The 23,474-nt window shown below is 31.5% G+C and overlaps 2 long non-coding RNA genes across 2 annotated transcripts in view; both read right to left on the reverse strand.

Annotated features, from left to right (window-relative positions):
- Positions 1 to 22,650, reverse strand: part of LOC148622214 (uncharacterized) — a 42,416-nt gene extending 19,766 nt beyond the window's left edge. The window contains exon 1 of the long non-coding RNA XR_015920594.1: positions 22,476 to 22,650. This is a non-coding gene — a long non-coding RNA (uncharacterized LOC148622214). The remainder of the gene's footprint in view (positions 1 to 22,475) is intronic.
- On the reverse strand, positions 13,094 to 17,007 carry LOC148622217 (uncharacterized). The gene is made up of 2 exons (XR_015920595.1): positions 15,668 to 17,007; positions 13,094 to 13,512 (listed from the first exon to the last, which is right to left on the reverse strand). It is a non-coding gene; the product is annotated as an uncharacterized LOC148622217 (long non-coding RNA).
- Positions 22,651 to 23,474: the final 824 nt, after the last annotated feature.

Here is a 23,474-nt window from a genome sequence, read left to right on the forward strand (position 1 = left end):
AATTTTTATCTTTTCTGATAATTTATTACAGACGTTATAAATGTAATGTCTGGAATACCCGGAACTAACCGTCATTGTCAAAAGGGACAGCTATGTCGTGTTGTCTGCTAAAGGCAGAAAAAGGTACAGCTTGGAATGTGGTTTATCTGTAGATTATAGTTCCGATATAATAAAACTGATAATATCTTCTCCAATATAAGTGCCTTTTATCGGCAGGGTCTGTAAGAAGAAAACATACTCTATGTTGACAATTGTTATGCTACCTCATAAAAAGTGGCTCCCCGTGCAGGTCCGGGTGTTAAAAGAATAGGCCTGCAGCAGCGCTAAGCTTGTCGTAAAAGGCGACTAAATAGTGCTCAGAACCCTAGCCGGGGGCTAGGGCGCTCTGCCCACAGAGCAACTGGGATGTGTGGCCCAGGTGGTGGAATGGGGTACCCCTGGCGTGTTACATGCTGGGGTTGTCGGGCTATAATACGGAAAACCTGACCGCAAACTATAGTGGTGCACCGTGTTGGGAAAGATGCCACGTTCCTCGCACGTTAAAGAACCCTACTGTAGTATTCTCCTGGAGTAGGAACCATAGTTCTCCGCCACAGGAGGCTAAATTGCCCAACCCTACCCACCTCTCCCTATTTCCAGTGACAATCAAAATTTGTAGACCCCATTGTCCTTGTGTCCCATCCCTTTTTCATTTCATCATCATTTCATGTTCATTTTATCATCAATTTCATGTTCATCGTCTGAATATAGCTGAAATATTGCTGCTCGGACGTTAAACCCTAACAAACAAACAAACAAACATAAAAAGTGGCAGTTTTTTGTTAAATATTACCCGACTTAAAGCGCGCTTGAATTTGGTGTTTGTGGTTGCTGGTTTGATCCAACGAGCTGCTTCTTCTCTGCCAAACACACAACATCGTGAAATAAGATTGATATTTTCTGAATGGGTTATTAGTAGTTATTCTGTTTTTTTTTTTTTTTTTAGCTTTCTGGACAAAAATATGGCTTAAGGGATGGGGGTAAGTCTGACTAATATTTTTTGTTGTAATAAAAAAGCAGTCATTTGACAATGAAAACTAAAATTTTTTCGACCAACGAGAGACTGGGTTAAACACTTTATTCTAGTTAGGTACTAACACACTTAAGACATGCGTCTTCCATATAGTGTAAAACACATAAGTATAAACAACCGTTGCCTTCTCGGTAAATCAGGGATGAAACAATAACATGCCCTAAACGCGCCTCAAAAAAGAAGATCCAAAATACCATCTGGAGAACAATCGATTGAGTAATGGTATTGGAGATCAAAGAGAATTGATCCAAATTCATTATATAACGCATGTAAGAATTCCGTAGCATTGAAATACCTTTGTTATACTTCAATAGGTGTTACGTGGATACGTGCCATCAAAGGTCACCTCGAGTCGGTACGTGTCAACAGAATGCAATTGATCGCACCAAGAGGTTCAATTCAGCAAACAACCCACTGTATAAATACAAAGGTCTGCAAGCCATTTCAGGTGTAGTTCTCTCCCGAAGGTCATACCAAATCACCTTATTTAAAACTCCAGAATAAAAACCCATTTTACGGAGAAGTGTATAATGGTAAAGTGTTTATTCATAATGCACAGGGTTACAAATAAATATTAAAAACGGGGACCTACAAACGATAGAGGTGGAATCTATTGAATGCTTTCAATTATATAATTATAGCTGCAAGTTGAGAATACCCAAGTAAAATTCGTTGCATAATAAGGTTAATTTGAATGTTATAATAATATGTCAGACGTGCAGACGTTCTATGTGATATTGAAATTTGAAATCTTTGTATTCCAAGGCTCAGTAGAGAAAAGAGATAATTACGGGGATCGTTATTTCAATAGTCGTGCTATTGTCCCATATGTCGCACACAGTTAGTATAGAAGTTAAATTAATGAAAACAGAAACTCTTGAGGTCTACAAGTACTATGTACATATCTACACAGAGATCAAACGATTTGAAATGCGACTCAAAATGCAATTTTCCAGTCAATAGTCTCACATCGTATATCAATCTATCGAATTGATACCTATCTTTTGTATGGTTGAGTAAGATGTGGAGTTACAAAGTCTTGTCACACGATGGTCTTGCCACTGATCTATGCTCATAGATTCATGAAAATGCGTTGCCATTAAGATCACCTGGCTAATTAATTGGTTTTAACTATGATATACAGTCATGTTCCAATATGTCATATGATACTTGTAGTGTTGACTGAAATACTATTAATTTCAATAATTTTCCCTTTTACATTTACCAGGTGAAGTTCCTGTTGTATTTACGTTGTGCTTATTTTTGTATTTAACAAAAGTATTGAAAGAGTATTGAATCTAATCCCTTACATGACCATGACCCCGATTTCTAAGAAAGTTAAGAAATTTAAAAATCATGCACGAGCTTGAACTTGTCAGTAATGTTTATTTGGCAAAGTCAAGATCATTAATATATAACCGTCAACAGACCCTTGAAGACGACAGAATTTACTGCATTAAGTGTGAAGAACGACGGTCGTCACCAATGTGAGCGATCATGATCACTGACCATCAGCTGTAGTTGAGTTTTGTCTTCACCGGACTTGACCTTCATCGAAAGTCGACTGGTGTCTACAAGAAGCAGGTTCTGCTCATCCCTTTGGTTCGTTGGCTTTGGTGCTGTTTTGTTTTGACCCCTCCCTAAAACAAAGTTTGAAGGAACCGCCCCGTCTGTCCTCCGAAACCGCTCAATGGATTTTGATGAAATTTTATAGGAAGGTTATTCATCATGATTATGTAGATACATATATATATGTAGCATGGAGGAATACAGCTACTATTGGAGCACTCAAAGGGGTAGCTAATCCAACTTGAGTTTTTTTTACATGCTCACATTTTGCAAGCGCAACAGATCAAGGGATTTCGTTGAAACTTTATAGAAGGTTGTTCATCATATGTAGATATACACAAAGAAATATAATTACTTTCGTAACACTTATAAGCGAGACAATCCAACTTCAGGGCAATACATTGAAATTCATTTGAAGCGGAGGTATTCTCTTTTTGAGCTTGTGCCGAATTTCTAGTTGTCTTACCTTTTGGTTTTGTTGTGTAAGTTATGTGGAAATTGTTGTGTGGAAATGTTGTGTTTTTGTATCTATCAGTTGTCCAGTCCTGTTATAGGATTCCCCATATTCGGTATTAAATTGTACTATGGCCCCGTGCATGTCCGGGTGTTAAAAGAATAGGCCTGCAGCAGCACTAAGCTTGTCGTAAACAGAGCAACTGGGATGTGTGCCTCAGGTGGTGGAATGGGGTACCCCTGGCGTGTTACATGCTGGGGTTGTCAGGCTATAATACGGAAAACCTGACCGCAAACCATAGTGGTGCACCGTGTTGGGAAAGATGCCACGTTCCTCGCACGTTAAAGAACCCTACTGTGGTATTCTCCCGGAGTAGGAACCATAGGGCTCCGCCACAGGAGGCTAAATTGCCCAACCCTACCCACCTCTCCCTATTTCCAGTGGCAATCAAAATTTGTCGACCCCATTGTCCTTGTGTCCCATCCCTTTTTCATTTCATCATCATTTCATGTTCATTTTATCATCAATTTCATGTTCATCGTCTGAATACAGCTGAAATATTGCTGCTCGGACGTTAAACCCCAACAAACAAACATTAAATTGTACTATGTTGTCTTTACGCACCATGTAGTTTGCTCGAACAAGAATCATATATTTTGTTCATTATTTCGCGCGCTTTTTGTCTAAAATGAATTTATATGAAAAATGTGATTCTTTGTATTTATTACTTTGCTTCTTTCTCTACTGGTATTGTGTAAATTGGACTTGTTTGAAAAAAAATAGTATAGTGGATAGGTTTTGTGGTAAGGGAAAAATAGCTGTCGTTGAAGTGTAAAGAGACGACAGGGCCAGAAAGCGAGATAAAAGGACGAACACTCAAATATTAAAAGGATGAATGAAAGTTTAAAAAAAAGAAAAAACATTGATTAAAATTAAACAAAGAACAATATAATTGATTATTATTCTGAACATTCTTACTATACATTCTTTTTTGGAATCGTTGTTGTTCAAAATAGGTATGGCATTGTTAAGAAACAAATACATGCTTATAATATTGCTTTTCTGTGTTTTAAGTAGACAGTAGGTCACGACTGACACCTTTGCTATTTCATCACAAATAAATAATAAATTTATGCTAGAGTAAAAGTCTTTCCTTCAGTTACGTGCCTGCTATATGATAGTACATTTAACTTTCCTAGATTAAGACTTTCTCCTTATCGGTTTCGATTTTACCGCTGAAGAAAGCATGCACTTCCTGCGATAAGTTGTTTCGTTGTATTGTTGCAGATGTAAAAGAATATTTTATCTGAAAATTCTACTACTAAACTCATTGTCTTTATTTTGAAACATATAAACAAACTCTTGTTGTAGAAGAAAACTTCGTTAGGAAACATTAGCTCATCATTTTTCTAATATCATTTCAGTTAACGATATAAGACACCCTTTTCATCATATAACTTCTCCAAACACTGCCAGCTTTGTGTTTTGCGTCTGTTTTAAAGATGTTGTGATAAAAATTTTCCTTTAATAAGTCAAGGGCAACAAGTCTTTTAATTTAAAGATGATACCAGGGATCTCCACAGCGTGAAACCAAACTCTATTACGTAATTACCTTAGCAGCAGATGAATGAAAAACCGCGGGAAATGCTATAACAGCGCGAGGTAATCGAGTTCTCCTATCACCATGGTGCTGTGAATCGTGAAGATAGAACATTTCAGCATCAAACAGATTGATGCTGACCTTTCGATGAAGTCATTGCATATATCTGTTTTTCTTCATAATGGCAATACAGTTTAAAAGAGTTATAGTCTTTCTATTAGATAATAATCATTTTCATGCCTTAAATATTGCTTTACAATGGAAGGTCTTAGAAGCATCTATAGTCACGTGTTTCCGTTGCGATGATTACGTTTAGTCAGGTTTGGCGTGCATTCTTTTGAGCACCTATAGGAAATACTGAACTAGGTAATATTTCTGTGACATGACGAGAAAAAGTAACGCAATCAACATTTTTAAAGTTCATAGACGATATTTCTTATGGAATAAAATGCTAGTAAGAAACTTGATATAATGTAAATTTAAACGGTAAAGTGAAATTACGGATAGTCTAGTCAACTAGGAACACTGCTGGTATAACAACACATCGAAACATTGAATCAAAAGATAAATAAATGAAAACAACACACATAATTTGATCAGATGCGACGGTACGGCAAGTGTCGTAAAAGTCTATGGAAAAAAAAAAACTTCCATCTTATATTCACGAAGGTAGCAATTACAAACAATAAAATTCTTTTGAACTTGTGAATGCATGCGTAGACATATATCATCATTTTGTTTTCTTGATTATATTTCCGAATTATTTATATTGTGTTCAAAATGTTAAGCTTTGTGTATGTTTAAGATGACATGTAAGTGGTTAGCATTACACAAATCGGCAGTTGTACAGAACAAATTGTATACCTACCTTTTATGTTGAAAATATAATTCGATATGATGCTTTGGTTCTTTGGGATGTCGTAGTATTAATTCTAATTATCATTATTAATTTTTAAGGATATAGAAAGGCATTTCATCGGATATTTATTGTTTGAAATGTAAATGCTTTGTTTGTTTCTTATCATTTTATTTTCAACACGTATTGCAAAATTTGTCTAAATAAAAATGAAATTAGAAATAGATATGTTGAAATCTGTATATCAGTGTCTTAAAAGTACAAATATTATTCCTGTTAGTACATGTTGCATTACAGACCCTTCTGCAACTGATAAATGAGACAGGTTAACACGAAACTTGCGACTGTTGTAGACACAGGCAAGATACATGTGTGCGTAAATCTGTCGCATACAGACTAGTACATATATCTGGCTTCGATGAAAGTATATTTTATATTGATGCTCTGTAGTTTTTTTTTTTCAAGTAAAACATAGATTCCAATACGAATGTACAAGTATATATGGAAGAAGGTAATTTTTAGCTCACCTGGCCGAAGGCCGTGTGAGCTATTGCCATCACTAGGCGTCCGTCGTCGTCGTCATCCGTCGTTGTCAATTTTTACAATTTTTCAAAACCCTTCTCCTCTGACACTACGTAACCAACTGGAACCAAACTAGATATGAATGTTTCTTGGGGTATCCTGCACAGAACAGACGTGGGGATTTTTGATCTGTCGAAAAACATGGCCGCTGTTACTAAAAATAAAACATAGGGGTTAGACAGTAGTTTTTCGCATAAATCTCCAAAATCGTTAGGTTTATCCAAATTCTGGCAGAAATAAAAATGTTCAGCATGATGAGATCTACCATTGGTCAAATTCTCATTTTAATCCATGAAGCCATGTTGGAGTTATTGCCCTTTTTGACATTTTGTTTGCTATTTTTAATGTTATTTCTTTCAAACATCTTCTCCTCTGACACTTTTTGACCAAAAAGAACCAAACTTGGTATTACTGTTCCTTGGGGTATCGTGCATAAAACTAATTTGGGGATTTTTGATCCGTTGAAAAACAGTGCCGCCGTTACTAAAGATAAAACATAGGAGTCAGATAGTAGTTTTTCGCATATATCTCCAAAACAGTTAGGGTTAGCAAAATTTTTCAATAGCAGAAATGATCCTGATTATAAGGCCTACAAAAGTCTTCAGCGATAAAAGTTGTCAGACGACTATTTCTGAGAGTTATTATCCTTGAAAGGGGAAAACTATGATAGATGGAAAAACCCTTTCAATTGCAGAATGATCCTTATGTTAAGTCCTACCAAAGTCTTCTTGAGTCAAAATTGTCGAACAGCTTCTTGTTTCACTTATTATCTTTGGAAGGTGAGCGATTCAGGCTCTCTTGTTTTAAAAGGTGTTGGTTTATAGGAATGACAGATGTTCACATTCAAATACATTTGTTCTATTTAGTTATATCTAAACCTGTTCAATACGTACGGTACTATATCTTCACATCATAATTTTCATTAGTAATCATTGCTATAATACATTTGTACTTTTTATCTGGTAAGGTATACTTCAGCAATTTGACATTGAAGTCCTTGAAATAAAACCCTGGAATACCATAGTAAAGGGGTTGTTATCCCATTTGTGTTGATTTTTAATCATAAATATTGTTACTAATTAGTCTTGGTCATTGTACAAACTCTGTTCTTAGATTCTGTGAATAAAAATATTGTCTTGTATACTGTTAATTGTTAAACACCAGTCTTTGATTATCATGTCATCAGTAGTGACAATTTAACTCGCAGTATTCCCTAAGTTTCGTTTATAATGTACTAATGTTATGTAACGTCCCAACAATAATTAGAATATTCATGTACTTTTTTGCACTTTTTGTGGTATTACGACACCAACATATTTTTCGTATACTAGTATATAATAAATGTTAACTAATGTAAATGTATTAAGTGTGGGTATGATACTGTCAAACGGCAATTCACAATAACCAAAGTTAACAACTTCCCTAGTCAATAGCTATGGCTTATATGTGAAGTGCTAACTTATTGAATTAGTCAGAAATGTTCACCTAGTACTTAAAAATTCTTTTTGACATGCCAAAACTCCTTAGACACGGCAGAACATTGTAAAGGTGTTTTTGTTTCATCTTTTTGATATATAAAGTAGCATTGCTTATAAACTGAAGTTATCATTAGAGCATCCTGTAGCTATGCCAAGAGGAACATCTGTGCCTTCTTTTTTGAACAGGTACGTAAACATATTTATAGATAGAATATGGCTGTCAGCGTCTTGAACCCAGACACAACATGCGTTATCATATATTACATTACATAATTTGACCTGGAAAATATAGACGGTACTCGAAGCATGCCCTTGAATGCTTGTCTGAGTCGAGTTTTACTGACAGGTAACTATCAAAAAAGCAGTAAAACTTTCATTCTATTTAATCGGTTATTAATTTATGATTAACCTTCGTTTTCAATTGCTTTATCAATAAACTCGTTTTAGAACGATAAGAGCAAACCTGTCCAATTTAAGTGTTCAATGCATAGATTTGGATTCCAATATAAGATTGAAACTAGGGCCGTGGTATTCTATTTTATCTGACGTAATCTAAGTAATTGCATATAATATTGTGCATATGCACAGGAACAGGGTTGTACCAAATTCTAAATATCTTTTTTAACCTGTTCATGGGAACATTTGCAAAATGTAAATTGCAAAATGCTATAGTTACAAACAATGGATTGCATAGTTGTGGGTTACGTATTTGTACATTGAGATATAGTACAAACACTTCCAACTTAATGCACATATACTATCATTTAGTAATTGAAAGACAGATAATCTTATAATTATTAATCATTTACGGAAAAACGAGGAATAACGACTGGAAACAAAATGACGACAGAACATATTAGAACTCGTATCAGGATACCGGAACGCAACCTCACCTTAAAAACAACCACTGACAAACAGACTGACGTAGAGCCACTTAGAACAATTATACTCTAAAACCATTCAATGTTCATTAGATTTTTTTTAATTTCTCGAGCGACAAAGAATTTATAGTAGTAAAAACATTTCCCATTTGAAACCATAGAAAATACCAAAGTCAGAAACGATGTAGTTAGTAGTATTTGATTCTTCTTGTATGATCAGATTGTAAAATGTCAAATAATTTTAGATATTCTCATAGATTTTTTCATTTAACAGGTTGTTTCAAGGTGTAACTTTTTTAAATATAGGGATGAAATTATTTTATTATGACGTTAAAAACATAGTTTTACTGAAAACGTACAAGAAATCTGAGTCTTGATATAATCATAGATAAGTCTATGATTAAATTCTGATTAATCATCATTAAGGAGGTCACGGTTTCTGATATTTGCATATTATGTAGACATGTATATCACTTCACAAAACATTACGTAATAAAGGAACCTGTACTTCAAAGCGCTATTTCTTTTCCTTAATATACAGTTGAAAGACATGATATATCTTTACTGAAAAATCTCTAAATGATTACTTAATTTTGGCCTTTTTTATTTCCACTTGAAATTATGGCACTTATAGTCACTTGGTCACTGCTAATTGACGTCCAAATTATTTTAATGGTTTTTGAAGTAACTCCAACTGTGAAAATAGATAAAGATAATAGCTATTAATAAAATGCACCGGACTAAATAGACTATTAATTGGCTCTAGCAATAGATCTTTCAAACGCAAACTGCTATTATTTATAATTTTGAAGAAGAAAAGACGTCCATGAGACAGTCATCTTAGGTACGACCTAAAGGGTGTAGGCCATGAAAACACACACTGAAAGTGGCAAAGGCCTAATTGGAATCACGAAAAGAACTGTTCCGTTAGTATACCAAGAATTCAATATGGACGTTTATTTTTTTTACGTGAATAAAAAGAAAAACATGTTAGAACTTACTGTTAATTTTATAAATGTTCTTCTATTACATGTAATATAAGCTTTGATTTTATTTTCCATTTAAATATTGTAAAGAAAAAAACTCAAATAGTCTAAGTTAATGCCGACTTGATTTTTTAAAACAAAATGCTGTTATTTTTTAATTTTCCCCCCAAAATTTTATGTACAAAACTAATAACATTTTATTCATTTCTTGCGGTAATATTGACAACCAGCGTTTATTGTTAATGTTATTGAAAAACTGATTTTTAAGTAACGATTTCCTTTAAAAAAATATACGATAAAAATGACTACTCCTGATACCATGTTTTGCTAAACCTTATATTTTTTTATGTCCTACATGTGTTAAATGTGCTTTTAGTATCTAAATTGTATACATGAATAATGTCTCATTTACTCAATGAGTCTCTGTTTAGTTGAAGCCTATTTGATAAATATTTTCGAAGCATGTGTTCAAGCATACAACTTCATTAACTTTAAAATACCAATTACTTAACTTTTAATTCAAAAAGGGCGGGATTTCTGATTTGTTTGCATTTCTTCTCGTTCTGTATATTTTGACCTTATATCAACTCATCATACAACATCTCGTACATAAAGGTCAGAACGTAACGTGAGGGTTCTTAGAACATTTTGTCTTTTTTGACAAATACTATTTGACTCAGCACACGTAAACAATAAATTATCTTAATTATTTTTCTATATCGATTAATAGTTGCAAACCTTCTGTATATTTGGTTTACCTTTGATCTTGTAATTAGAAAACATGAAACATAAAATGTTAAAAGGGGGAAATGTACAATGTTCGATACTTCAAATTTGACATAAAGTCTGTGACATAACTTAAAATCACCCCGAGGCAGATAAACATTTTCTAGATCAGAAGTGAATGCTAATGACAGATAAATGCACATTCAGCTAGTTTTTGTCTGACAGGTGTCTAATTCAATTTTTTTTTAATTTTAATAAATTCTAAAAATTAGTTTTCTTTATGTAAATTGCAATGTTTTCTTGTCATAAAGTTCATCTCCAATACTTAATGCTTTTATAATGAAAGTTTTCCAGTTCAACGATGAATCAAAGTATATACAGTTGTTTTAAAGTTTGTAATAAGAAGAAATTTGATCAGTTTGGTGTCTTTCTTCATCAGTTAGTATGTGAAACTCTCCACTCTACGACTACACAAAAAATATTGAGGACTGTTTGAAAAAAAACAGGTATGATTTCGGTTTGAACGTAGCAACCCTTGACTGTCCCTTCTGATTTTTTGAACGAATAGTAACGCTTGATTATGAAATGAAGCATACTCGTGTACTCAACAATCAAAGAAAGAGCTAACATTGTAAGTGTTGGTTTTTCTATAACATGCAATTTAAAGATTTTCATAAAACTGAGAGGACACTTTAAAAACAGAATATTAATTTCATTATACCATGATAGTAACCTAACGAGTTACAACAAAAGCTTTTATAGGATCTGTCAAAGCAAAATTGATTAACATTAAAAAATAAAATGATACCTTCCTTTCTCTGTAAATGAATATTTTTGCCTTATAATTACATTTTGAAGAGCAAAACAGAAAAATGCGACGTACAATTGATCAAAATTAGAACTGCATTATAGCCCATTGGCAACCATGCTGTACATTATGATGTTGGTTTTTTATCAATTGATTGATAAGAGCCTAGCAATTTTCAGATGAAATTCGATTTAATATAGAAACATCAGATTTGGTCCTATCGACATGAAATGTATTACGGGCAAATGTGTAAAATTGCCATAACATGGGCTTCCTAATACGGTTCAATTTCCCATTGATGAAGTTCACTGCATCGTAAATTACAGCGTCCTTAGGGAAAGTTTCCATTAATTTGTATCATGATCAAAAATGTCATATACACATATATTTTTTACTGAATAATTGAAAATGACAAATGCATCTTTTCTACTTTCCGTGAAAAAACCATAAAGGAAAGCGACACATTTCCGAGATGATAAATTTGATTCTTCGAACTTGAGTGTAAGGCTGGTGACTTTTTCAATTGATAAAAGACTAGTTCATGAGATCTGACAGATTAATACTGGCATTATGCATATATTTTGCATAAGAATGCACACTATTACGGAGTAAGCAAGACATACTGACTGATGTGTCAAAGGGTAAGGGACTTAGGACATTTAGGCAATTACAGATGATTAATTTACTTAAATAGAAGTTTATTTGCGCGGAAGGTATTTATGAATTCCGTTTTACTTGCACATAACTAATATATGAAATATATGTTACGAATTGACAACATGTACATATAAAAAGATCCCCTAAACTGTAATGGCTGCTTCTAAAATATAAGTAGTTAATAGTAACCAAACTTGATAGATCAAAAGTTAAAAATTAAGGTTAATTTCGTATTCCCTATGTTAACGATTTAAATTACTTTCATACGTTGTTTCTTAATATATATATTTATAGCATAATGCAGATTTAATATGATTAAGCAAGTCTTATAAATCGAATCCAATAAACACCAAGAAACACATTATTTCAGAAATAAACTGAAGGTTTTCATTTACAACGTTCGTAAACCATATGCAAGTAGTTTTTCTACGTTTTAATGTTCCATTGAAATTGCCTGAAAATCGCAGTTAATATCAAAGCCATCTTTCCAGTGATCAACATGGTATCTGTTGACCATATTTATGTTAAAACTGTGAGACAATAACCCCGGATTGGTAACATGAAGACTTTAGACGTCAATGGTAATTTGATACCTAACTTCAGATTTGAAAATAATTCTATTTCATCATGTGATTCGATATCATTTCATTGAAAAGTCCGATTCTTAAACCGATTTTTATGGCAATGCAAGTTGTTATATATGCTTCGTCATTGTGAAGTTTTTATTCAAGTTTTAGCTGTATGTACTTTTTTGTTTGTTTTTAAAAGAGGATTTTATTTATTTCTATTTCGGCGCCCCTCTATGTATTTTTTTTCTTCGAAAAAAATATTGTTTTATTAATGTTAATAAAATATTTTTCCCATTTGTTTTTAGTTTTCAACGACATGTATTAGCCCAAACAACTGAGGAATAAACGACACTTGAGAGTTCTTTGTAATTGATACAGTCTTACGTTGAGAAAAATCTTAATTGTCAATTTTTATTAGTTTCTTTAATTTGTTTTTCGAATTTTATGAACTTCTACAGAAAGTGTGAGTTCTATTTAATACAAATCAGCGTTTTTGTCCTATATAAATCGAATTTAACTCATGATCATGTTCACAAACATTTTGGTCATTGTACTCCTAGATATATAGTCGAAGTACATATTGAAAATCTTAAAGTATTACCCAGTCTTTTAGGTCTGCCATCATTGCATTGAAAAAAAAATAAAATAAAATATATATATTTATAATTTGTTCAATTAAGTATGAAATTATGTGCTGTTTTTTAGCAACATATCTCGTTTTTTCCTCGTATATACCCCTTTTTCATGTCAACGGCCATGTCAAATTATTGCCTTAACCTTTTTAGGTATAGCCAGTCTTTGAAACCTTTCATGCATACATATCATAGGGTCCAAATATATCAAGCAAGTAGGTAGTAATGGTACTTAAATTTAATTTACAACTGGTGTAGCTTTCAGAATCATTTAGTCTACAATATCAAAATTCATTAGAAGTCAGTAGAATGATTGAAGAGAAAAATATAAAAAAATAAAAGCAAATAACAAACACAAAACACCAAACAAAATAAAAACAACACATGAGAAAGATCATAACAACTTCAACAGCAAAATCAAAGCACGTTACAACTAGCTAGACTTTTAAACACACAATACACATTTTTACATAGTGTTATTTTTATATTTGTTTTTTTATTTTTTAAATATTTTACATTATTTTTCTTTATTACTTTTAGAGATGTCCTGCTTTCTGACGCTTTCAAGGATTCAAGGAAAGCGTGATGAATTCCTTAAATGTGAGCTTTTTCGGAATCTGGATGAGGTCAACATAATCATTTCTGAAAGTGACAATAACTTAAGGTGAATATGGTTCTGAATAGGTTATAATTGGAGAAAACGATAAATAATTATGGGGGAAAACGATGGTAAATAAGTATTGTTAAACTTGTGTTTCAGTATGTTGACCGTGATTTTATGTTATATGCATGTATTAACGATGACATGTACACACATTGATTCCATTGGGATCGATGCATTAATAATTGTGATATTACCATTTCGACACTCCTATTAAGAGACAAAAGGACAATAATTATTGTTGAAGACGTAGATAAGTGACACTGTATTAGTTCGAGGACTACTTAAAAGAAAACAAAGTTAGAAATATAGAAAGTTCAAACGACAGACAAACAAAAAATTAAAAGTAACAAACTAAAACAAGCAACAACAACAATAATATAGGAGAAAAAGCTGAGAACATGGAAGTAAGCAGTTGCAAATTTTGTTAACTTTAGTATAGGAATATACCTGTTGATAGGCATTTGTGTTTAAAAATGTATATCTTTATAAAGATGATATTTCTAAAATGTACGTGAATGTGTTGTTGAATAGTGATAGTAGGCTTACAAAATAAGCATATTTTTTGCCTTATATTTCACCAAATTTACGCTTCTAAAACATACACCACGAAGAGAAACATAATAAGCATGTAGGCAGTCACCCTAGACAAATGCTATTTGTATATTGAATAGACACATATGTTCGGTCATATTAATTGTAATAATTATCTGCCTTTTGTGTAATGATTGCATGATCTTTTATGTTTGAATGTCAGACAGTATGAAAATAACATGACAAAATCTAGTTAGGAATAATTAGTTCGACGGGTTCGTATAATACAGCCAAAAGTTCATGAAGTAAACAAGAGTTCATTTTGCAGCCTTGTTGAAAAAAACTGATGGTTGTTTTTATTAGACTTTTGATCCCTCTTTTGTTGGAAACATTGCGGTTGTTAAGTTCTGGCAAGGCAAAATATATTGCACTGCTTCCCCCCCTTGTAGAGCACTAGACTGCCTTTTCAGCATCAGAGCACGCATGCAGTATACAATTGAGCATACCGCAGATTATTTTAGTTCTTGTTTCCAGTAGTAATGCTGCCTACCTCATTTGTCTGCAAGTTTTCAATGTTTTCATTGTTGCTTAAGATGATTTACCTAATGTAGACGAAGTGACAGGGAAATTTATTTTTTTCAAATTTTACTATGTAGTAACGTTCGGTATCCTTATAAAAAACTATGCGTAAAATGCTTTGAACGTGTGTATATATTTGTCCTAATTTATTGCTCACAAGTTATTTTTGAAAATGTTCTGTATTTCCTAAGAATGTGATGGTTGCGGCTATTTAGTTTTGTAATAAATCCCGATATAATTATATAAATACCTACAGTTGTTTGGCTGTTTTAGCTCATTATGTATGATTAATATTTCTAAAGAAGTTTGACTTAATGTTGATCTCATTCATTTGAAATGACCTTATGGAATTCAGGTGAAAAATTATCTTCTTTAATTGTTTCCAATCATTCCTATCATGTGTTTTTGCATGAGAAAGGTTAAAACAATGGTATCCCCTGAAATGTGAACATGCCACAATAGAACGGTATTTCATAAAACCTAATCCAAGAAATTTATATCAAATAAATTTTGAAGTTTTTTTTGCAAATCTAGGGAACCTCAGTTAACGTTATTAAAGAACAATTAGTTTTTTGAATAATGCCCTTTATGAATTGTGTTTCTCGAAGCCACCAGTTAGACTATTATCCCTGTAAATTATTAAACTTTCTCAGTACTGACATATCGATTACATTGTAGTATGTTGACAAATACATGCACTGATGTTCAAATAGTTTTAAAATTGTGTTAATCGAACCATTCATGTATTTTATAACTGGGTGTCATTTCTGACTTGACCAGAGTTCGATTTACATCCTATTTGGTATATAGGTTCCAATCCACGAACTATCCATGTTTTAGTAGAGATCTAGAGGAATATCGCAGTATCTACTTTAAATACCCAAGTTGAAAAGGCTTTGGGTCATAAATCAAAAGCCTTTTATACAAATGATATGCAGTCGAACATTTACATCACGAATATAATTTAAACAATTGGTCTATAGAAATGAAATGAATACCCGTAAAATATGTTTCAAGACTTACGAGATTGTTTCTTCATTCGTAGCAGAAAAGCCTCACTATCAAGTGTCAGTTTATCAGGCCAATTTTCCATATCTTAATTCGCTTATTTCATTACATTGGGTGAAGATGGTAATGATAGTTTAGAGTTTATCTAAAAGAACAAATCGGGCCTTCTTTTGATTCGCCTTTGATAGGTCGAATATTGAATAACGTGTTAATTGTACATGGTAAGGTGTCTGTCTGTCTGGTGAGGCTCTTGACGGTGGTGTCTGGGGTTGTATCATCCATCCTTGTTCAGCATGGATCACATAAACTCAAACGAAATGTCGGTGAATACTGGATACCGGGTATGCCAGTCATCAAAACAATTGACTTATCTAAAGATATCTGTTTCATTAAGACCCCAGAGCTAAGTAAGAAGGACAGTTTGCTTTATCATTGAGCCAAACCTTCTACTACTAAGACACTGTCCTTGTACTAGGTAGAATCCTAATTGTAACATGCAATAATGCTACTAGGAAGAAGACACCATGAGAGTAAAGTGTATATTTTAAATTTACGTGCATGGAGAGTCCTTATAAACTGTAATTTGTCCTTTCTATTGAAAATATTGTTTTTAAAGAAAAAAAAAATCAGAAGATAAAAAAAAAATTTTTTCTTTCCTGTAGTGATCTATACTTTTCAACATTCTAAAGAGCAAGCTGTCATTACACGAGAAATGATCAAAAATAACATGTGCTAGTTATATCGGACTGGCTCTGTCGTAGCTTAAACTCCCTGCAACCATGACTTCCAAGTTTATTTCAGTTTCAGCATTCAAAAGAATGTAGTCATATATTAGCAAAATATTAGTAGGAATATAAAATAAGAGATCGAGGCTTAAACTGAAGATATAGAATAATTAATGAAAAGCATAAGAAAATTGTAGTCTCTAATAAAGCTATAGATTTTGAAGTTTCATGGCATATATTCTTTGTTGACATAAATAACATTCGTGATTATTAATAATTAGAATAATAACACTTTGTTTCAATACTTTCACTTTTGGTTAAGGTAAATTATGACTATTGAATATTATGTGTTCTGGCTTCCGAAACGACCCGAAATCAAATATTAATTCAAAGGATAAGAAGTTCCGTCTTTTGTGACTAAAATACCTAAACTCTTCCTTGCAATTTGAAATATGATTTCATATTTCCTTAGTACTATCTGCTACTTGTATATAGGTCACAGAAAAACGCAATATATGTTGTCATATGTGTATGACCAGTAAGAAAATTTGTACTTTCCTAGCTATAAAACACACATAAAAATATACATTTTTAATTCTATTATGTATGAAAACACAGTTTCACCATTTATGATTTTGTACTTTTTTTTGTTTTAATCCTAAAAATAAACTGTCGTTTGTCACAAAACAGGAAGTACCGGTATACCTAGTCCCGAGATCTTTGATATAGGTAAACAATAGTATTATGGTTAGGACTTGCAAGTTTTAAAACCATATGTATTTACATATTTACCAGGAGCATTAAAACATACGAAACATAACTAATTAGAAAAAGAAAAACAAACAAACATACAAAGAACAAAAAATACCATGGACCCTTTTATAAATACATAGTATGGAAACAATAAATAGCTCTACCGGTACAGTTGTATGTGTAAATTAGAATATCATAAATAACTATTTAGGGTAAATTTCAGCATTAGTTTTGTTTTGGAAAGTAACAAGGTTGTACTACCAAGAGACGCTGACAATGTTTGGAACGAAAATGGTACGACTTGTTATCAAATTTAAGACGTATCCTATAACTGCAGCACCCTAGCCGTGATTAAGTTTTGTGGGGAAATGATGGTAAATTGACCTTCTTTTTATTTGCCCCTTAACGTTGATGTGAGAAGTAACGTCCATTGCTTCCATTAACTTGTTTCAATGTTGAGAGGGACTTATTTTTTTTGCTAATTATGTTCCGTCAGTTGTTAATTTCTATTTTTATGTTTATGTTCTTCTGTAAATTTTGCTTAATTGGTTTTGTCTCATATGTTTTAACTTTAATATTGATATTTTTCTGTTTGAATTCTAGTTCACTTATTTTCTGTTAAGTAAGTTTCGTGCCGCAGTTTTGACATCGCAACAAATCTGATGAAAATTGGTAAATTTACAAATAAATAGGGCTCCAATTTGATCAACTAATACAAAAATCAATAATCTATTATTTACGTTATACTGCAGTTACGTTTTATTTGAGTGAATCGGTTAATTAAAAGAGTTATCTTTTCATAGAGGAAGAAGTAAAGCGTTTAACCCGAATAAAATAAAAACATGAAAAAATGCTTTAAATTAATCCTCCTGGCATCAACTTCCTGAGTTTAGATTTTCTAAAATCCATAAAATCACTTCAGACAAACATACAACAAGCTTATCCACAATATATTTGTAGATAATGTAATCGCTGTTTACATTTATTGCATGTATATATAAAATATATATTCCATATCAATCTTAGCGAAGATCCGTTTACATATCTTAGTTTTAAATTTAGATACACGCCGAACGTTCCAGACATGTATTTCCCTTTTATAAACAACAAACCAATGGCATTGACATACATTTATACAATATTTCGATCATTTATGTTAATTTTTTCCGATTTCTTTCATACAGAATTCTTATTCTATCTGTCGATTTACGTTCTCTGTAAGAAGCTGAGTTTATGGAGTTTATTTTGAGTTTATTTAGTCTAAGTCATATAACAAAGCGAAGGAAAAGATTAAAAGAACCCAACATATTTTTTTTGCAGATAAACCCATTATCTCCGTTTTTGAATAGTAGGAGTCCATTTTTTTAAAGCAGTCTTTCGAAAAAAATAAACGAGAGGAAGTTGAAACGCGGGAAACACCGGGTGCACAACAAATGAAGAAAAAAATCGTCAACAATTCTATCCAGAACGTTGATTCTGACTCTTTTTAGGATAATAATGACGAACTATGATATTTAAAAAAATTCAAACTAGTGTCGAAGAAAATCTGACAATCAAGAGTAATTCGGTTTAGGCAGTCGTCTGTATATTTCACAAAAGCTCTAAAATGTGGTTAAATATGATTAGATTTCTAATGTCACACCAATTAAAGACTTAAAATGACATAAATTATTCCTGGGCAAAATAAAATAAAATGTCATCAGATTATTCCTGAGGAAAATAACATAAAATGACATAAGATTTTCAATGGCAAAATAACCTTAAATGAAATCAGTTATTTCTGGGCAAAATAATATAAATTAAAATATACATAAATTTGATTGGAAAGATGTTAAATTAAAAGTGGATACTCATATTATTTCTATGAAATTACACCTCAGCTAAAAGTAATGAAAATCATTTCAAAACTACACTAATGAACAGCGATTAAATTGGGTAAGAAGTTTACTTATACTTGCTTTATGCTGCTTGTTGCTTTAGGTTTTATATTTTTACATTTGACGACCGATTGTTACATGTGTTTTGCTTTAATTGGCTTTGGGGTCATGGGGTTACTGCATATAAATAGAAAAAGAGAAAACATGCCATTGTGTTATATATGTGTAAACCGTTCCGACAGAAATGTTACTGCATTTTGTTTTTTTGTTTTTTGTTTTGTTTCAAAAATTACTTTTTGTGCATGGAAAGAGTTCATAAAATACAATAATGCATAATATAAACGAAACACTCTGCCTTTAAAAAAAAAAAACATTGACATTTAAAATGCACAATAATCAATGTGTATTTGTAAAAAATGAATTTAATTTTGGTCAACTTTCGGCCACAGCTAAAATATGAATTCGTGTGTTTTGTAAGGAATGGTTAGACCTGGAATGGCATGTCTCATAAATTATGAAAGACTTTTGGTAAGTTTATTTGGTCACCTGAAATTATTTAAACATTTTTGTTCTCAAAAACTACATTCATACATACATGTAGGTACAATAATGCTAATTAATTGAAACATAATTCATTATTAAAAAAAAACCCTGATGTGCGCTCTGAAATTCTGCACTATTTTTTTGCAATACAATTCATTTAAATATGTGGTTCCACAATGTCTTTTACTTAAATATGCCTTTACAAATACAATAAAACCTGCTGATTTTAAATTGATTAAATTGAAATGAAATACTTAACTTTAATGATATTTGTAATTTGAAATTTAAAAAAATTACTGATTTGCTCCATGTAACATAGTGTATATTTATTAATTTGTTTTGAATATCATTTAATTTTAATCTAGCTCAAAGAATATTGATAAATTTGTTAAAATATTAAGCATTATATGTACATTTGATAAGATGGCTATTAGTAAAAAGTCTAAGAACTGTTCTAAGAAGTGACTAATTTGCTGATCAGAAAATATGTATAGAGGGTTATCAAAGCATAAATGAGTAAAAACGTACAATCCTTATCCCTTTGTATCAATCACAAATTATTAAACGCTCTTTTCCGGACTTTTTGAAAAACACATTGCAATAACATGTTCCCTGTTGATATTTGGTGTTTTGCTGTATAAAAAATACTAGAAAATTTTCGTCAGTTGTCCTAAATATCAAACTAATTCAGAGATACGTTTAGATCAAACACTAATGTTTTATCTAGGCTAACAACTCAATTGTTAGTAAACTTACATGCATTCATGAGATTATTGAAAATTTTATTCTACCCAATATATTGTAACACTTCATTAAATGAACAATGATAAACATTAATATAAAAATAAAATAAAAATTAAGACTTGCCTTTATTGATTTATTTTGTGGGAGACGGAATTTTTTTTTCGCAAGTTATGTTGCCAATTAATGAAAAACGTTTTAAAGGCCATTTATTAGTATTCGTTTTTAATAGGCTTTAACCTGAAAAAAGTTTTATGTCATATGCTTTATAATCAATTTAAGACGATTTTACTTCTCTTTAAAGCATGTAATAAACTTTGCCGGAAGATTAGTTTATTGTTACGAACAAACATACCGAGGAATACCAAAATCACAAAGAAGACAGATTCAAAAGCTTCAAACCCTTTGCTGTCATTAAAGACTTTTTTTGCCCATGATGGCTGGTATGTTATCATTGTGTAATATGGAATTGTGTAATATAAATATCTTCATTTCTGAAAAGCTATCTAAAGTGAACCATTTCTCTTCACTATTTTTATCCTTAACTATTCTGTTCTGTAACAATGTAAATATGTATTTTTTCAGTTCGTTGTTTTAAATTCTCATGTTCAAAATCTTGAAATCTTAATTCTTGAAAATCCCTCCAGCTAAATTCTTCATCAACGACAGAAAAATGATGACAAACCACAACTAAACTCACACTAAAAACATTTACAAACCCCGTCCTTTCTTGGTACCATGAAATTGATAGGTGTATCGGATCTTTTTTTGTGGAATGATTGTAAAATGTAATCATTTATTCATTATAAATGTTGACCGAATTGCATCTAATAAAGTACGTTTATCTGCAAAAAATAAATTTAATCATGCATAATTGAAAATTGAATATTAAAATGAGATTTAGAAATTAAAACATCTTAAAAGAGGTATTGAAATTGATTTAAATGTTAGATATTCCAACTGGAAATTAAAAATAAGGAACATGTAGCTGAAATGATTAAATCGATAAAAAATTAATGATGTACAAGCAGTTTTCATCAACAGATTTTTTTCTCTGAATAAATTGATCATAAATTAATTTTAACAGGTAAACTAAGAGCACGCAAAAATTAAATTTCATCTCTCAAAGCAATATATGTTATAGACAAGTGACGTATAAATTATTATCATAATAAGGTTTAATAAGGGCAGGTTTATTTGTGAAAATCAGATATAGATATTATATGTTTTAAGACAATATATGTAGTAAAGAAAGGGAAATTTAGATTGGTACGGATTCTTTAACCCACCATGACAATAAAACAACATTAAACATCAGTTAGTTATTGAAAATAAAATATTGTAAAATACGTAGTGAAATGTTAAGGACACTAACTCAGGAAATGAATAAGACAAAACAAAAACAAAAACAAAACAAACAAAACAAAACACAAAACAAAACAAAACAAAACAAAAAAAGAAAAAAGGAAAAAAAAAAAAGAAAAAGAAAATTTAGTGACATTTTTCAATTACGGAAAAATTCACACCCTTTATTCAATATCCTATATCAGAAAGGTAATGGTTTGCATGTTTCGTGAATTTGGTAAAACTCATAAAAAAGTCAGATAAAATGTAAAGTAATCTATCCTTTTAGTATAAGCTAGAAGCACACAGGGATACAGTTAGATGATATGCTTGTTAAGATATAAAATGAATTCAAGTCCTTAAAAATATATTTTTAATTACATGCTGGATATTAAGATAATAATCTGTTTAGATGAACAATAAAAATGTTAAAAAAAATCAATTAATTAATAAGAATTTTTGTGAGTTACGAGCATTAAGTTGTTTAATTCTATCTCTTTAATCATTTTTGTAAACTAAGCTATTGTACAAGACAATACGGACTCAATCAGATTGTCCAACTAACATTTTTGTACTATGCTTTGTTTGATTTGACGTAGTATTCACATATCTAAATTTCATCATGTAGCTTAAATTATTCAACCACGAAAACGTTAAGGAAGGTGCAAAAGATACATTTTTATCTATAAACATTACAAAATAGTTAAGTTTATGTATTAAAAATAATACTCAACATGCATTTATACTGCAAATGTTCAAACCAGATCTTGACACGTCGCACTACAATTAAAACGTGTTGTACTTACGATTACGTAATACTGAAATCTGTTACTAACTTACATTTAAAATCCTCAAACATATCCTCGTTTGAATATTTTTCGTTATTCATTGGAAAGACAGTTTTCGAAAATTTTGAAATTTACCCCTAAATCGCATCTTATTGATAGAACAATTGTAAAAGAATCATAAATACATCACAATTAGTCCGTCTAGTTTAACGATTAATTGTGGTTATGAAATCTGTTTTACCTTATACAAATGCGCAAACGTATAATGGTCAAGGAAATTTCTTTTGTTTTTTAATTTATTTTATTACAAATTTAGTTAAGTACAATTAAAGGTAGTTCAACATTTTAAAGACCTTGACTCCTGGCTTGATCATTGACATGTAGGTTTTCCTGTGATAAAAGGTGGGGCAGATGTTTGACTTTTCTACACATCAATCAAACCGACAATGTAATCTTACGCAAGAAAATAGTTCCTACGAAATTAACTTATCATGGTCAATTTCCTTTATAAAAAAATCTTATGTTGACAAATGTATATCTTTAAATGCATAATGTTTCACGCAACGATGTGTAACATTTGATAAAAAGTAACAGTTAGTAGTGATCAAAAGGGGGGAATAAGAGACTAAAGTAGACAAGGAAGGAGAACAACATCTTAAACATTTTTTCAACAGCCTCACCTCACGAAAATGGCATTTATCTGTCATGCCCTTGTCAATAAATTAATGTGACAGTTAAATGTAAAAACGTAACCCTAAATGGGGCCTCTCATGATGCATCGATATGTGCATACATGCACAAGCTGTACACATTAAATCATAAGATCAGGTAATAAATCCACCATACTGACCGAGTTACATTTTATATTACATAATGTGCGCATTTTATTTCTAACTATCGCTGATATTTATGTAACTTTTGGTAAATGTGATTTTAATTGAATAGTAAACTAAGTAATACAAATCATGACCTACAACCATATCGATAAACACTTTTAGATAATATCTACAAAAAGGTCGACACGTCCAGTATGTTTTTGCTTTGTTTCCTT

The sequence above is a fragment of the Perna viridis genome, chromosome 3 (genome assembly GCF_037379345.1).
Source record: "Perna viridis isolate PV_CMFRI_1.1 ecotype Kerala chromosome 3, ASM3737934v1, whole genome shotgun sequence".
Taxonomy (NCBI): Eukaryota; Metazoa; Mollusca; class Bivalvia; order Mytilida; family Mytilidae; genus Perna; species Perna viridis.